The following is a 12,256-nucleotide window of genomic DNA, read 5'->3' as shown; positions in this document are numbered from 1 at the left end:
TTTATTTATGGTTCGGTTAGAGCTATTGAGCAGTGGGGCAGAGGTCGGCTATTTGGTGACGTTGAGGTAAACTATTGTACGGCCCTGAAGTGGACCGTCGAGTGGACACTCCTAGTCACTGACCGTTGACCGGTGTCAGGCATTGTTGACTAGCCCTGCCATTATGTGATTTATTGCATGATTCGATATGTTGTATTACTGTTCATGATTTGATATGCACATGGGTACGAGATGCATGTTGGGATATTCATTTATTGAGTATGCTTGGACACAAGCATTCTAGCGAGGTTAGGTTGCATTTGGCACGGGCATATGCATCGCGTGTGGTTTACTATGTGGGCGGAGCATGGCCTGATGCCTGGATGTATGGGCACCAGTGTATCATGTTGATGCTCACTATGCCATTGTATTTTTATGTGCATTGCATGGTTACCGATAGTTCAGCAGTCTTGGACGGGAGGATCGTTTTGAGGGAGCCTATGGCTCCGTTATTTTATGGGTCGGGTATCGGTAGGACCAACGTGAGCGTTCGAGTGACGGGAGCACCGACCCAGGACAACGCGCGTAAGTTTGCTAGAGGTATTTGTTGCCTTCCAAGGCAGTGGCAGGTTGGTATGAGACTTATGTGCCGTGTGTCTTGTGTGGGCTCTAAGGACTGGTATGTGCTTTTATTATGCTATACTATTGTGTTGTAGCATCCCATGGCTTGTGTGTGCTTAGGGGTTGGTGTTCTGGGGAGAGTTTATTAGATTTATACAGCCTTTAGCCTTTCTTTCCTTATGTTTGCTGAGTCTCTCGACTTACTTTACTTTCCATCATTCCAGGTAGTGGCAGCGTGGGTTAGGGCAACGGAGTCAACGTCTAGTGATAGAGTCAGTATGGTGTACAAGGAGTTTTGTCAGTCTTCGTCAACTCTGATGTTTGAGTAGGATTTACTCTATTAGTTTTGACTGTGCCATGTTATTCTTCGTATCACATGTGTGTTGGCACAGGAGTCTATATTTATTTATTTATCTTGTGACCGCTGTGCTAACAGAGTCCCCGTAGTACATGCATGTGTTTAGCTTCGCTTCCGTTGTTCTTATTTTTGAGTATGTATGCCAGGATAGTTTTTGTCTTGTGGTTCATTCTTTCTCCTTCCTTGGGCGTTTTTGTTCGGGTGGTTAGGATATTCGGATGGAATTGCTTACATAGACTATCATACTTTTATATATATAAAGATAAAGAATTGAGATAGATTATCAACTTAGCCTTCAACATTTTACTTCATATATCAACTCATGCTTAAAATATGCATGTAAATTCAGATGGTCCAAGTTTTTAGCAGAAGTTATAATTCCTAAAATCTGGTTCTTTACTTTAATTCTTTTTCCATTTGATTTCATTCTACTGTCCATTGAATTGAATATAATTTCATTTGCCATAAGGTTTTCGGCATCTTTTCTGGGAGGATATGACCCATCACAACATATGATGCATTTGGACCCACCAGATCATCCCATTCTTTGAATCTGCATAAACCCTCAAATCAAGCTCAGCTTCTTTGCTTTCTTTATAACCCTCCACCCAGACGGATCTCTCCGCCCATTTCTTCACTTTCATGGTGTAATATCCCAAAAAAAAAAAAAAAATAATAAAAATAATAAAAGTGTAAACTAAATTTATTGAAATTAAATTTAATTAATTAATTAAAATTAATGTTTTAAAATTTTGTGGCTGTGCGCGTGTGTTAGTGTGCTGTGCATCAAAAGAAATTGAAGCTTCTTGAAGCTTCTGGCCGAGTGAAGAAGAAACAGAGAGGAGAGACAGAGGGAGTGAGCTGAGAGTGAGAGATGGAGAGATCGGGTGAGGGGGAGAGCTCAGCCGCGAGAGAGAGAGAGAGAGAGAGAGAGAGAGAGAGAGAGAGAAGGCCAATCGGCCATGGCAGCCGCTGCCATGGCCGACGAAGAGCAGCTGCGGCTTGAAGAAGCCGCGGCCACGGAGCAATCGGCAGCGGCGGCGGCACGGAGCAGCGGTGGCGCGCACAGTCGTGGAAGGCGGAGCTGGAGGCGGGGCTGGCCGGTGGTGCCGCTGGTCGAGGCGGCGGCCGGTGGAGCTCGGCCGCGCCACTGGTGCGCTGGTTGCAGGAAGAAGAAGAAGAGGGAAGCAGCGGCCGCGGGAAGAAAGGAAGAAGAAGGAGAAGAAGGAAGAGGAAGGAAGAGGAAGAAGAAGAAGAAGAAGAAGAAGAAGAAAGAGAAGAAGAAGAAGAAGAGGGCGCGCAGAGCAGTGCGCGGGAGAAGAAGGGAAGAAGAAGAAGAAGAAGAAGAAGAAGAAGAAAAAGAAAAGGAGAAGAAAATAAGAGGAAAATAAAGGAATTTTGGGATTTTTCGACAAGGGAAGTGATCAGGTACGTGGGTAAAAATTAATAGAAGCATGTTATATTTTAATTATAAATTTTTCGCGATTAAAATTAATTAATTTGGGTCCCGGTTGTGTTATTTGCTAGGAAATGATTTAATTTGCATCGGGAGCTCGAGTGTGGTCGGAATCAGCTGATTTCAGGCAAGTACCTAATGCTTTCCTCGTATTCTTTAATTCCCGTGAGAAACCCTGTGATTTCTCGTATTTTATACCCTCCCTTCGTCTGTTTCGACTCGTTTATTAATTATAGAATTTGGAGTCGTTTGATTTAAATTTAATTTATTAAGCTGGCTTCGAGGATTTTATTAGCGTGATTTAATTTAAAATAAATATGAGACTCGTTGAGATATTAATTGTGGTGCGCTTACGTGAGATTTTAGATGGCTAAATTAATTATATTACACGGTAGATTTATTTAATTAAAGCTGCGATTTTATTTATTATCAGGAAACGTTTTACTTAACAGCGGGTGCGCAAGAAAAGCAAGGAGCGGCCGTGTAAAGGCAAGCTCTTAACCCTCTCTTCCTGATCTTTAATTCCCGTGGAAGACCCCGTGATTTCCTGTACTTTATTCTCTCCCTTACTTTAATTCGGCTCCTAACCTTATTTGTTAAATTATTATTCATTTGTTCTAATTTAAATTAAATTCGAGGCTTCTATAATTTTATCCGTTGTGAGCCTACGGGGGTTTGTACCGCCCCCACTCCTTTCGGGAATGATGCTGAACCAGTTTGGGGACTAGGTTCCTAGACGTGAGGGTTTAATTACGATTTTATTGGATTTATTTACAGTTTTTTTCTCAAATTTATTTATGGTTCGGTTAGAGCTATCGAGCAGTGGGGCAAGGGTCGGTTGTTGGTGACGTTGGGGTAGACTATGGTACGGCCCTGATGTGGACCGTCGGGTGGACACCCCTAGTCACTGGCCGTTGACCGGTGCCGGGCACTGCTGACTAGCTCTACCGGTATGTGATTTACTGCATGATTAGATATCTTGTATTACTGTTCATGATTTGATATGCACATGGGTACGGGATGCATGCTGGGATATTCATTTATTGAGTATGCTTGGACACGAACATTCTAGTTTGGTTAGGTTGCATCCACCGCGAGCATATGCATGGCGTGTGGTTTACTATGTGGGCGGAGCATGGCCTGATGCCTGGATGTATGGGCGCCTTGTATCACGTTGATGCTCACTACGCCATTGCATTTTTATGTGCATTGCATGGATACTGGTAGTATTTAGTTCTCGGACGGGAGTACCGTTCCGAGGGAGCCTATGGCTCGGTTGTCGGGAGTACCGACGGATACAGGTGACGGGAGTACCGGCCTGGGACAGCGCGCGCAGGTTTGTGGAGACATTTGTTGCCTTTCAGGGCAGCGGCAGGTTGGTATGGGACTTGGGTGCCAAGTGTCTTATGTGGGCCCCAAGGACCGGTATGTGCTTTTATTTTGTTATGCTATTGAGCTGTTGTGTTGTAGTGTCTCATGGCTTGTGTGTACCTGGGGGTTTATTTTGGGGAGAGTTTTCTGGTTATACTCAGCCTACAGCCTTTCTTTTCCTTATGCTTGCTGAGTCTCTCGACTCACCTTGCTTTCCATCATTCCAGGTAGTGGCGACGTGGGCCATAGCAAGGGAGTCAGCTTTAACGGCAGAGTCGGTGTGGTGTACAGGCAGTCTCGTCAATCCCTATCCACTCTGATGTCTAAGTAGAATTTGCTCTATTATTTTGTACTGTGCCAGGTGTTTTCTCGAGTCTTGTGTATGTCGGCACAGGAGTTTGTGTTTATTTATTTATCTTGTGACCGCTGTATTAGCGGGGTACCCATAGTGCATGCATGTCTTGAGCTTTGCTTCCGCTGTTCTCATTTTTGTGTATGCATGCCGGGGTGGTCTTTGTCTGGTGTCTCATTCTTTTCTCCTCCCGTAGGCGCTCCCGTTCGGGTAGTCCGGGTGGCTGGGATATCCGGGCGGGGGTGCTTACAATGTTGGTATCAGAGCCTAGTTTGAGTCAGTTTTGAGGGACGAGTTCCTGTACACCAAGGTTGTCGGGTAGAGTTAGGGATGTCTAGGTGAACCGAATAGGGTTAGACTGTGTCCCAGTTGTGTTTTGCTGATTCGTGTAAGAGATCGTGTCCCAATTTATATTCGTGCAAGGGTGATAAATGCACGTTAGGAAGGGACTGTGAAATGGTATGAATAAGGTTTATTTAGGACTTGTGCCTGCCCCTAGGTGTTTGGGTAAGATGGTGGTTTCGCCTTAATATAGCTGCCTGATGTTTGGTGATGTATACAGATTTTGAGTTTTCCCAATGGAACCCGAAGGCCTAGATCCCAGTGTACCCCTACCCAATTTGGATGCCTTCCCAGAATTGCATTGTTTATGGTGTCAGTGGCAACAGGAGTTTGCTTCTGGATGGGGAGGCGGGCAAGACGAAGAGGAGTACCTAGTGGGTTATGTGTATCGGCTTGAAGAGTTGTCTCAAGAGATGATCCACGAGATCTTTTTGGGGACTGTCAGAGAGACAAGTCATGTTCGCCCGCGAGCACATGAAGGACATGTGGAGGCGACTGACTAAAGTAGTGATGAATGATGGGAGCCTTACTAGGGATTGATACAGAGTGTGCCCAGGATTGGAACACTACCTGACACTCAGTCAGTCTGAGCCACTGTGAGGGTGTCGTCATAACCACCGGAGGGACTTGTTGGACTTAGCTTACTTGGCAGATGATTTGCCGGGCTAACTCTGAGGTGTTTTCTAAAGAGGTCTGGAGTTCCTTGGTCTCGCTAGGTGTTGTCGACGTCCTATTAAGGCTAGCGTCAATGTCATGAGAGATGAGGTCATGGTAAAATGTGAGATGGAGGTCCATGATTGGATTTTGCTAGGGGTGGTACGGGAAGGTCCCACATGGTGGAAAATGTGCTATAGGAGTCTGATGGTAAATGGTAGATCCGTAGGTACCGAGATGTGTATAGGGTGTACTGAGATGAGAAACTGAAGGTTGGGTAATGCGGTAGCTCGTGTGTAACAGTTAAATTGTCTGTACATATTTGGTCGAGAGACGTGTTATTTGATGAGGTATGGAGGTAAATTGAGGTTCTGAGGGGTTTGCATTTTCTTGGAGGTTTAGGGCATCCACCCTAAGTTTAATCGAATCTAGAAGGATAAATTGGAACATTAATACGAAGTCCCAAGAGAGATCTATGATGGGAATTTATTGAGGGATTATTATGGACTTATGAACTTGGAGTTTACAGTGGTTATGCTGTTTGGAGATTTAGCATCACGACCTGGCTATGGTGTGTAGGTGTTTAGTTTTCACAAGTGGAGCGGAGTACAGGTGACGTCGCGGTTGGCGTGACAAAGAGCTAAGGCTGTGAGGTTCTGTAACAAATAGGGTAAAGTAAAGGTGGTAACAGGTGTTTTAGGCTATCGTGGTGCATCCGTGATAATGTGAATTAGAAGTAAGGAAAACCCCTCTACGTTTGGTGTTGTGGGAGATACCCCGGTGTATGGCCACGGCCGAAATTGGATACAGGTCTAAGTAACTATTGGGTTCTGCTGCAAGGATAGTAGTTGCTATGAGTACGCGCGGTGCTAATCACGGACCACATGCCCTAGGGTCGGATTATTGACCGAGAGAGGAGATGAGACTCCTTTGGGTGCTGGTCAAGTGGTACATCGGCAGAAACATGAGATGACTTGTTATGCCAGTCAGATGAACGCTTAACCACATCTTTAAGTTGCTTTTCGTTTTTGAGGCGACTTATGAGATGCCTTAGGAATTAGAACAGTTGTTGACACGGTGATGTGCTATCAGTCGAGTAGGCTACGGAGTTGATAACACCAGTTCTAGAGCTCGTGTTCTAGCTAGCCTATTGAGTCTTCGAGGAGCTCAGGATTCGTAATTAACGGTCAAGAAGAGGTACGGTCCAATTAGCTATTGGGAGTTAAGATCAGTAGCAAGGACAAGACTTAGGATTGGTGGTCATTGAATAAACCGCAATTGGGTATCTTGATTCCTATAAGGAGGGGAGATCTGGTGACGTTTTAGATTCCGAGATATATTGAGTGGAGAGTGTTTATTCCTTGATAGTCCTGACTAAACGGCTACCCGTATTTATGAACGAGACCCCGAGCATTCGCGGCAAATTATGAGAGAAAGTACTGCCGAGAAAATGATGTGTATCTGGTTAAGAATCAGTTGGCAAAAGTCAGACTAAAGGATATTGTTGCTGAATCCTTGATTGAGTATGTCGTATCGTTTCCATGTTCCCATGGATTGTAAGTATGTGGCAGGTTCCGGTCACGTTATCGAGTATTAGCTTCTTGACATACAAAGAGGTGGCTCTACTCCTGTCACTACCGGTTGTATCCGGAATTAGTTGCGTCTGCATTGAGCCTGGTGCTGCGAGTCAGTTTATCATTAGGATTGAATATCGCTGAATTTTGAGTTGCCTTTAGGTTGATATGTGGTCGAGATAGCTTTGGGGAACGGTTGAGTTATGGTGTGGTAATAGGAGAACCTTGTGGTTATGAGTAATATGATCAATGATGTTCTTTAAGCTGGTTAAGATATTAGTGGTCATATCGTGGTTCACTTGCAGTGATGGATTAGGGAGATGTGCTACTGTATTAAGTCAAGTAGGATATGTCGTGGACTTGGACTTGTGAGAACTGGAAAATGATGATATGAAATGTCCTCGAGATGTTGTTGAGTAATATCATGAGCGTTGCGAGCGTATCTTGAGGAGATAGATTAAACGCGAATTTCGAGGACGAAATTCTATTAAGGAGGGGAGAATTGTAATATCCCAAAAAAAAAAAAAAAATAATAAAAATAATAAAAGTGTAAACTAAATTTATTGAAATTAAATTTAATTAATTAATTAAAATTAATGTTTTAAAATTTTGTGGCTGTGCGCGTGTGTTAGTGTGCTGTGCATCAAAAGAAATTGAAGCTTCTTGAAGCTTCTGGCCGAGTGAAGAAGAAACAGAGAGGAGAGACAGAGGGAGTGAGCTGAGAGTGAGAGATGGAGAGATCGGGTGAGGGGGAGAGCTCAGCCGCGAGAGAGAGAGAGAGAGAGAGAGAGAGAGAGAGAGAGAAGGCCAATCGGCCATGGCAGCCGCTGCCATGGCCGACGAAGAGCAGCTGCGGCTTGAAGAAGCCGCGGCCACGGAGCAATCGGCAGCGGCGGCGGCACGGAGCAGCGGTGGCGCGCACAGTCGTGGAAGGCGGAGCTGGAGGCGGGGCTGGCCGGTGGTGCCGCTGGTCGAGGCGGCGGCCGGTGGAGCTCGGCCGCGCCACTGGTGCGCTGGTTGCAGGAAGAAGAAGAAGAGGGAAGCAGCGGCCGCGGGAAGAAAGGAAGAAGAAGGAGAAGAAGGAAGAGGAAGGAAGAGGAAGAAGAAGAAGAAGAAGAAGAAGAAGAAAGAGAAGAAGAAGAAGAAGAGGGCGCGCAGAGCAGTGCGCGGGAGAAGAAGGGAAGAAGAAGAAGAAGAAGAAGAAGAAGAAGAAAAAGAAAAGGAGAAGAAAATAAGAGGAAAATAAAGGAATTTTGGGATTTTTCGACAAGGGAAGTGATCAGGTACGTGGGTAAAAATTAATAGAAGCATGTTATATTTTAATTATAAATTTTTCGCGATTAAAATTAATTAATTTGGGTCCCGGTTGTGTTATTTGCTAGGAAATGATTTAATTTGCATCGGGAGCTCGAGTGTGGTCGGAATCAGCTGATTTCAGGCAAGTACCTAATGCTTTCCTCGTATTCTTTAATTCCCGTGAGAAACCCTGTGATTTCTCGTATTTTATACCCTCCCTTCGTCTGTTTCGACTCGTTTATTAATTATAGAATTTGGAGTCGTTTGATTTAAATTTAATTTATTAAGCTGGCTTCGAGGATTTTATTAGCGTGATTTAATTTAAAATAAATATGAGACTCGTTGAGATATTAATTGTGGTGCGCTTACGTGAGATTTTAGATGGCTAAATTAATTATATTACACGGTAGATTTATTTAATTAAAGCTGCGATTTTATTTATTATCAGGAAACGTTTTACTTAACAGCGGGTGCGCAAGAAAAGCAAGGAGCGGCCGTGTAAAGGCAAGCTCTTAACCCTCTCTTCCTGATCTTTAATTCCCGTGGAAGACCCCGTGATTTCCTGTACTTTATTCTCTCCCTTACTTTAATTCGGCTCCTAACCTTATTTGTTAAATTATTATTCATTTGTTCTAATTTAAATTAAATTCGAGGCTTCTATAATTTTATCCGTTGTGAGCCTACGGGGGTTTGTACCGCCCCCACTCCTTTCGGGAATGATGCTGAACCAGTTTGGGGACTAGGTTCCTAGACGTGAGGGTTTAATTACGATTTTATTGGATTTATTTACAGTTTTTTTCTCAAATTTATTTATGGTTCGGTTAGAGCTATCGAGCAGTGGGGCAAGGGTCGGTTGTTGGTGACGTTGGGGTAGACTATGGTACGGCCCTGATGTGGACCGTCGGGTGGACACCCCTAGTCACTGGCCGTTGACCGGTGCCGGGCACTGCTGACTAGCTCTACCGGTATGTGATTTACTGCATGATTAGATATCTTGTATTACTGTTCATGATTTGATATGCACATGGGTACGGGATGCATGCTGGGATATTCATTTATTGAGTATGCTTGGACACGAACATTCTAGTTTGGTTAGGTTGCATCCACCGCGAGCATATGCATGGCGTGTGGTTTACTATGTGGGCGGAGCATGGCCTGATGCCTGGATGTATGGGCGCCTTGTATCACGTTGATGCTCACTACGCCATTGCATTTTTATGTGCATTGCATGGATACTGGTAGTATTTAGTTCTCGGACGGGAGTACCGTTCCGAGGGAGCCTATGGCTCGGTTGTCGGGAGTACCGACGGATACAGGTGACGGGAGTACCGGCCTGGGACAGCGCGCGCAGGTTTGTGGAGACATTTGTTGCCTTTCAGGGCAGCGGCAGGTTGGTATGGGACTTGGGTGCCAAGTGTCTTATGTGGGCCCCAAGGACCGGTATGTGCTTTTATTTTGTTATGCTATTGAGCTGTTGTGTTGTAGTGTCTCATGGCTTGTGTGTACCTGGGGGTTTATTTTGGGGAGAGTTTTCTGGTTATACTCAGCCTACAGCCTTTCTTTTCCTTATGCTTGCTGAGTCTCTCGACTCACCTTGCTTTCCATCATTCCAGGTAGTGGCGACGTGGGCCATAGCAAGGGAGTCAGCTTTAACGGCAGAGTCGGTGTGGTGTACAGGCAGTCTCGTCAATCCCTATCCACTCTGATGTCTAAGTAGAATTTGCTCTATTATTTTGTACTGTGCCAGGTGTTTTCTCGAGTCTTGTGTATGTCGGCACAGGAGTTTGTGTTTATTTATTTATCTTGTGACCGCTGTATTAGCGGGGTACCCATAGTGCATGCATGTCTTGAGCTTTGCTTCCGCTGTTCTCATTTTTGTGTATGCATGCCGGGGTGGTCTTTGTCTGGTGTCTCATTCTTTTCTCCTCCCGTAGGCGCTCCCGTTCGGGTAGTCCGGGTGGCTGGGATATCCGGGCGGGGGTGCTTACACATGGCCATTGCTGGAAGTTGTTTGAAGCTAGATTCTCGGCTCCTTTATAGGGAGGTTTCAGCTGGATTTACCAATTATTGGATTAATATAAGCTGATGTACTCTTCTTTCAGGAGTCCATGGTCATTTGTTTCTTTTTGCATCATGTCTTTCAATTTGAAGTGATTTTTGGCTATTGAGTTTGTTCGATCGAGTAGATTTGGGTAGTCTATTTGTGGGTTCTTCCAATTTCTGCTGTGTACGGTACTGTGCGTGTATTCTGGCTGTATATGGAAAAAATTTATTGCTTAAAAATTGATGGTTCGGAGGGGCTTTATCTAGGAACGAGCTGTATCGTATTTGGTTGCTTTTATGGGTTTTATGTTGTAGACTTTTTGACATATGGCTCCCATGGAGGAAACTGTGCTACTATAGTAGGGTTTTGAGCGAAATTTAGTTCATGGGTATAATCTGAATTTGGACACCTGATCTCCACCGAGTGAAACTGTACTCTTTGGCTGGGGTTATTAGAGGGATTTCTGTTTAAGGGTATGATCCGGATCTATTGTTTTTAGATGGTATGGAAGGCAATTTATCTTCGGGACATATGATTCAGGGTAGTGGTTCTTATGGAGGTGTTGACTTGCAAGGTTCTATCTGAGTTCATTATCATCAACACCTCCTTTCTCTCCACCAACAGCATAACTTTCTTCCCAGACAAGGATTGACGGTTCTACCATCAATAAGTGAAAATTTTCCCCTCACCATAACAAGCATGCAAGATTGTGATCGGACAATCTCCTTAGCAGATTTTGCCAGGGAGAAGGGGAAAAAGTTCTGCGAGCAATGACGATGAACCGAGCTTTACAGAAGATGCCTCCGATGGCATAATGATCCTAGTAAAGGAAAGAAAGGGATGCCGCTGCAGTGAGTGAAGTGGACCAATATGATGGTGAAGGCTTTTGATTACTGCCGTTTCTTACATAGGTGAGGAAATGTGCAAACTTACAGAACAAGGGTAAGTGGAAATCAGTTTTGAAGGTCATGGCTGAAAGGGGTCATCATGTTTCCCCTCAGCAGTGTGAAGACAAATTCAATGACCTTAACAAGAGGTACAAAAGACTAAATGAAATCCTTGGGAGGGGCACTTCTTGCCAGGTTGTTGAGATGCCGGAGCTTTTGGACATGATGGATCATTTATCAGATAAAGCGATAATGGAAGGTTAGAAAAATCCTTAGCTCAAAGCATTTGTTCTACGAGGAAATGTGCTCATACCATAATGGAAACAGATTGCATCTCCCCCATGACCCTGAATTGCAACATTCGCTGCGACTGGCTCTTAGAAGTAGAGATGATGACGAGAGCAATGATGCGAGGAGACATCCACAAGATGATCTCGATGACGATGATCAAGATGCAGAAACTGATGACAGTGATGAATTTGGTGGAAATCATGCTTTGCACAGTAATCAGAGGGCTATGTATGGGATGCACGGGCACTCAGCAAAGAAAATGAAACAGTGTCAGAGCCATGAAGATGTTAGTTTAGAGAATTGCTTGAATTCTTTAGACTGTGATAAAGCTTTCAGTTGGAACAAACAAAATGCACAAGGTGACACGAACCAAGTGCTACCTGAAGGTTCAAAATCAAACCTGTTGCAAACTCGGTGGATAAAATATCTCGCACTTCAGTTAGAAGCACAGAAGTTACAAATTCAGGCACAGACGTTGGAATTGGAGAAGGAGAGGTTCAAGTGGCAGAGATTCTGCAGGAAAAAGATCGGGTGCTTGAGATGATGAGACTGGAAAATGACTGGATGAAACTCAATAATGAGCATATGACATTGCAGCTGAAATGGAAGCATCTGAATTCTGATCTTAATTAAATTGCCTTTGCAGTTGAAATTAGTTTGTCTTGTGAGGACTGGGTACATGCAATAGAATTTCTGTTGGTTTGCGGGGAACCTTCCCGATAAATTTCGAAATTTATTCATAAGATGGAATTACTTCAGTCAATTAATATGCAAAAGATGTTAACATTTATTGCTAGTATGAAAAGCATTTTCGTTTTCTTTAGAGGGATCTTCCTGCATATAACTTGTCCTCAAAGGTAAGAATGATTTGTTTCTGTTATTCTCTGGATTAAAAAATCTTGTTTGAATTTTCATTTTTTCTGCTTGCAGTTCTCATCTTAACATTGAACTTTGTAGGCATGTCTTCCTAAACACATTGGGCTTGCTGCAGAAAGAAATGTGCAGGCAAGATGTCAATCCCTTGAACAATT

At 44.1% G+C, this 12,256-nt stretch overlaps 1 pseudogene; it reads left to right on the top strand.

The window, feature by feature from the left end:
• The first annotated feature begins 9,998 nt into the window (after positions 1 to 9,998).
• Positions 9,999 to 12,232, top strand: LOC127799252 (uncharacterized; annotated as a pseudogene).
• Positions 12,233 to 12,256: the final 24 nt, after the last annotated feature.

Source organism: Diospyros lotus, chromosome 4 (genome assembly GCF_014633365.1).
Source record: "Diospyros lotus cultivar Yz01 chromosome 4, ASM1463336v1, whole genome shotgun sequence".
Lineage (NCBI taxonomy): Eukaryota > Viridiplantae > Streptophyta > Magnoliopsida > Ericales > Ebenaceae > Diospyros > Diospyros lotus.
This window is presented reverse-complemented; position numbering and strand designations above follow the sequence as displayed.